Consider the following 6,159-nt stretch of genomic DNA (forward strand, 5'->3'; position numbering starts at 1 on the left):
TTGTTAGCGACCTTATAAGAAATACTGTTCAAGCTACCAGGATGACTTGCAGTTGCACAGCAAAGCACTAGATGACAGCAGAGAGGCTTCTGTTGATGTCCCTGGCTGCCAAAGCAGCTGGCGAAACAGCAACTACAGATGATGGCATTCCGGTTTCCAGCTGCACAAAGGGAGTTCACTGTCCTGATGACATGGCTTGGCTGTAGTCTGCTGTTATTAGGATGAAAAGTGGGTGAGGCAATATGGGATGGTAGGCTGAGTCACAGGCAGTGGAGGTTCTGGTGAAAACCATTTAAGGTGCCTGAGTCCTGAAAGAGAGAGAGGCTAATTAAATTAATTAGTTTTTGTTTTTTAAAAGCAAATAAATCAGTGCTCATATTGTACCAAGGGCTCAAGGTGGGCTAGACGGCTAAGGGCGTGTCTGGATTTGTTTCTGCCACAGATCAAATGCAATATAGGGCTGCTGTACAGGTTTGACCTCTTAAATGTAGACGGGTACATCACAGGATGACACAGCGCCATTATCACGAATCATAATGCAGCTCGGATGCTGACTCAATTATTATATTCACTGGCAGTGCGGATAGAGCAAGCTGGTCACATGTGATATGAAAACAGCTGTCAGACCTTGCTTTACTCTAGAGAGTCTTTTTTTAAAATATATTTTTATTAATTTTAAAATACAAATTATAAACAGTACCGCACAAATTGTTACAAATACATTCGTATTGGACTTCCCTCAGCACCTCTGTTGATCTTCTGTTTTAACCACTTTTTATGCATTACTTAATTTTATATTGTCTTTACCATTCTTAACATATCATCTCCCCGTCTCCATTTTTACAATATTTCCAACAATATTCCTCACAGAACTTCTTGTAAACCTACAAACGTTGTCTGATCATCACAAATACTTTTCATATAGTTCATAAATTTGCTCCAGTCTTCATCAAATTTCTGGTCCTGCCGGTTTCGGATCCTTCCTGTTAATTCTGCATAGTCCATTAACTTCATCCTCCATTCTTCAATCATTGGCAATTCTTCTTGCTTCCATTTTTGGGCCAATAGTATACTCAAGAGAGTCTTGGCAGTATTGGAACCAAGTTGTTTAAAGATTTTTTGTTTGTTTTTTGTTTTTTTGCTCATCAATACTTCAATTGGACACAAGACTTCTTCATCTTAGGCAGCCTTTTGCAGCTTGTGACTCACCAAGCTGCATGCAACGCAACACTATTGTGGCCTGTCAGTCAGCCAATAAAATTAAGTCTTGCTTCTGATGCCCATCTGCCCAGGGCTGCAAAAAAAATGGGAATTGTAAAGTACTTGGCTGACTCACAACTTGTGGTAGACACAGCAGTGCAATTTAGAATTTGGACTTAATGGTCTTATTTGGGAAGCTTGCTCTTTATATGGCAAAGTGTGTTACTTCACTCACGTGTGGTACATCGGCCCTGCAGAGCCACAGAGCTTTCTTGCTCAGTAGGCGGCGTGGGATGATGGGCTTCCTTCCCAAATGGCATCACGGAATGGATGGGCTGCGTTCAGTTTAGGAGGTCATGACGTACATTCCTCGCCTTATGTATCAGATTAATCCCAGCCACTATGCTTCTTGCGCATCCGTGTGTGGCTGACAGCAGGAAGCAGGTGAGGACTCACTGTTAAAGTAGTCACTGCCAACAGGGATGGGCAAATCTCTCAGTTTCGGCTTTTCTCGGGTTCTCGTTTTCCCAATCTTAATTCAGTTCTCCATATCTGTTGGTGATTAAAAAGAGAGAGAGAGAAATATGCGATTTTGCCAGCAAACACATATTTCCCTTAATATTTGTATTTCCCCAAATAAAAAGCTTTTTGTCTATTATTTTTCATAAATATATGCATCTTTATGCACACTTTAGTTATATGCATTGTTGTACGCATTTCTTGGCTGGAGAACAGCTTTGCAGAATTCACATATGCGTGATGTTTGAAGAATGGTTGCATTTCAGTTTGCGCATGGTTTCATAAAGTATGAATTAGGTGAATTTTCCTTTACATGTGAGCTGAATCAAATTCTGCCTCCGCCCCATCCTGACCTTCCAATGTATTTGCTGCCAATGTCGTTGCTGCCCTGGGCTCCCTTGGGAAGAAAGGTGGCATATAAATTTAATAATAAATAAATAAAAACACAGTGGCAACCTCATGCCTGCCAGCTTCCTGACTAGTCCCTCTGTTAGCTTCGTTTCTCGTACAGTCAATTGTGTGGACATACAACTGCTTTGGACTGGTACAGTTAGGACTCCTGGCATCAGATGCCCATCACTTGTGCAGGCAACAGAAAATGTCTGTTTCTCAATAACAAAGAGAAACATGGCTCCTAACAGACCAAGCTCTGCATTATTATGATGGGCCAGTATGCAGAAACACCGAGGAGAAATCCACAAATCCAGCCAACTGATCTTTTATCCTTGGTGGAGATGAACCTTTCCCTTACTTCTATGGTAGGTGGACTTTGTCAGGAGAGGAAACAGAGGTTGCAGCACTCCTGGGATTATTGACTTGCAAGACCGGCTGAGAATTGCTTGCGTGTAATTTTGATGGGTGTGGGAATAATTTGCCTTGACTGTCCTGTCTTGACGGAAGGGAATCAGGAAGAAAAGTCTAAGCTTTCCAAATTTTGTCGCAGGGAGTTTCCTTAACGTCATGAGAGAAGTTGGCTGGGCAGCTCCAGAGGCAATCTAGGTCATAGTCAAATGGCAGCTTCCAGTTGGATGCCGAGGTGGAACACAGCTGGAAACTGTTGGCCGTGTGCGTGGGGGAAAATACAATAACATCCCCTTCCCTGGCACCTGCAGAAAAATCAGCTGTGTGGCTACATGTTTCAGTGGGGCTGTGGGTGTGATCCCTATTTGTAAAGCTGATTGTTTGCTTTAGGAATTAGTGGTCGATGTTCCTTCAGTGAGAGGTAACGAATGCTGGAGATGTTTGCCTGAATGAGCAATGCACCTGCAGGCTTACAGCTGAGATCTGTGGGGGTGCTGGCTAAAAAGAAGGTAGTGTGTAGCCCGGGGCACAACAGATGATAATTCCCACCCCCTGCAACTGGCTAAAAGCCAGTGTGGTGTTCAAGTTAGTGCTGTGTAGTGGTTGGAGAGTTGGACTAGGACTGGGGAGACCATTTGCCTGTGAAGCTCACGGTATGATCTTGGACCAATCACTCCCTCTCAGGGCTTGAGCCTAGAATTTTCAGGAGTAAGCTGGCAGTAAATCACATTGTTCAAGTCAGAGCTAACTATCATCAAAAACACAGTCTGCACTGCATCACGATTCTGTGATTCTAGCCTACATTCTTGCTATTGCTCTTTTGATTTAGTCTTATATATGACCTTGAGTGGCGTGTGAGCTCTCACACAGCGAGGGGAATGTAATTACCCAAGATTAACTGAACTTGGTTTTGATTTCATGCACAGGTTCCAACACATCATGGTGCTCAAAGGAAGTATCTTTTTTTTATATATATAAAAAAATCTTATTACTTCACATCATGTTCTATGGTTTGGCCCAGGGAAAGGAAACAAATTCAGAACTTGAGCTGTGGCTCAAAATAAGCCTTGGGGAAGATATATTCCTTCCTCATAAGCGTATCATGTGGCTTAACTTGTTGAAACAATGTGTGACTAAAGTAAAAACCTTAACAGTGAGAATTGTGCTATACGTTGTATGCACCACATGCTCATTCTTGTTTGCTGGCTACAAGTAATATTTGTATGTATGTGTTTTACAGAAGATATTGGCACAGTCCACATGAACAGAGCTAAAGAGAATTGCAGCCCTTCTGTGGAAGCAGAAAAAGTGTAGAATATGGTAGTTAATACAGAATGCAAGCTGCCTAAAACTCTCAGTTTCCATGTTCAAAAGCATGTTTCTTGCTCTTATGGCTGTGGCTTGAAAGTGCACAATCAATGGCTGCTGAAATTTCAGGGGTCAGAGATTAAACCCAATAGAATTTTCAGCAGCTGGGGTGGGGGGCAGAAGTTCAATAGCTTGGCTTCTTCCATCTCAGTGACATTTTAATGTTCAGCGACAGCATCGTGGTTCCACTGTGGTTCAAGTGGCGCCAACCCTTGTTTCAGGGGCTCCAATTGTCCTCAAATGTTTCTCAGAACTTTAAAAACAAAACAAAACACCACCCAGTTTTTTCCTCCTGACATAATAGTCCATCTATGCATTGGTAGCTTGCAGCTCTACCCACAAAAGAGGTAGCCTTTCTGAAGAAGCTCTGGGGTTCAGCATCTTGTCTAGCAATTTCAAGCACTAGATAACACTAGTCCACCATGGCCAAGCTGCAGACTCAGAGGCTTCTCATTTCCTCCCACTGCATAGATACCAATGGCCTCCTCTGCTTTCCGGCTCATGGTAGCCATAGTCTGTAGCAATAACACTCCTCTGCAAACTATGGTTAATGCAGGGAGGGGGAGCCCATAGTGCTGCAGCCTGGTCCCACTTTGATTGTGACATCTGAACCGAGCCTACATTTTCCAAATAGCATTGTTGTCAGTGACTCGTCTCCAGCTCTCCGTCAATATCTGCCAATCTACAAGTTGCATAATGTCCACAACCTTTGCACCAGGCACAAAAGGCTTCATGTGGGCAACATGCCGACCCCAACCCAAGCCCTTCGTGATCCTCATTATCAAATCTTCCAGCAAATCCTGCTTTCTCCCCAACTCTCAAGGTGTGTTATCAGAAATGGGTGTTTTAGGGATCATTATCCTCTGCCAGGCGAACAGCCCCCCGTTTCTCTCCTGTGGTGCAATGGGCCAGTGCATTGGTGGTTTGAGCCCACCCAGGGATAGCTGTAGGCAGAATTCATGGATTGAAGGAGGCTGGACTAGATAACCCTCAGGGTCCCTTCCAACTCTACAATTCTAGAATTAGAATACTGAAGCCAGAAGCTAACTGTATGAAGCAGACACGTATTAGATGACTTCTGTCTTACAGGCAGTGGATAGCCCCCCTATCATGCCAATTTCTAGCTTCATAAGGATTTTTTTGTATGTTGTGTTGCTTATTTTTCAGTATGTTGCTTTGCTTCAGCATCTGCTTTAAGGTTACTGTAGGTGAGGTACAGGAAAGGGGTTAAGGTCATCTTACCTATACCATGCTAGCTGAATTTGCACAGGTGCCTAAGTGTGCGTGTTTACCTTTTTACTGTTTACCTTTGTCTTGAATCTTTGCCATCGGGGCTGTGACACTTCATTGCTGTGGCTGCTTGAACTCACACAGCCAGGGCTCCTATAGAAAGTGTCTCTAAATATGTAACGGTGGCTGGTTCCCTTCAGCTCTTGTTGCAGTGATGCCAAGGCTGGCTCACCTATGAAGCAGAGTGTAGTAGCCGCCCGAGGTGGTGGAATCTCATGGGATGGTGTATGGTCCCGTCCCCCCGCCATGGGTGCCCCACCCTTGCAGTCATGTGGCAACAACAGCTTCTGGCGAGATGTCACAAGAGTTCTGTGCAATCCCAATAAGTGAGACTTTGGTAGTGGGGTAGCAGGGCTGGAATCTTCCTGTTTCTCCTCAGGTGGCAAAATGGGATAAGGCTGGGGTCAGTAAACTTTTTCAGCAGGGGCCTGGTCCACTGTCCCTCAGACCTTGTGGGGGGCCGGACTATATATATTTTTAGGGAGCAATGGACAAATTCCTATGCCCCACAAATAACCCAGAGATGCATTTTAAATAAAAGCACACATTCTACTCATGTAAAAACACATTGATTCCCGGCCTGACCGCGGGCCGGATTTAGAAGGCGATTGGGCTGGATCCAGCCCCCCCGGCCTTAGTTTGCCTACCCGTGGGATAAGCTGCCCCTGCTTAATGCTGTTGATAAATTAGAGGACCGTGCTGATTAGCTCAAAGGCCAATCAGGTCTTCCAGATGACATGAATGCTGTGGAATGCACAATACTAAAGCTACAGCCTATTAAAGGAGATTCAAAGCAATTTCACATCCACTGCAAGTACCAAGCCTGCCCCACCTTAAACTTGGTGAATTCCACACTTTTATCTTCAAATCTTTTCTATCATTTGGTATCTCCCAGAATATAGCCGAATGTGGGGTTGCTGTTTTTTACTTAGCCACTATTTAAAAAAAAAATTGCATGCAAAATATTAAACACATACCAAG

The sequence above is a fragment of the Podarcis muralis genome, chromosome 4 (assembly GCF_964188315.1).
Source record: "Podarcis muralis chromosome 4, rPodMur119.hap1.1, whole genome shotgun sequence".
Taxonomy (NCBI): Eukaryota; Metazoa; Chordata; class Lepidosauria; order Squamata; family Lacertidae; genus Podarcis; species Podarcis muralis.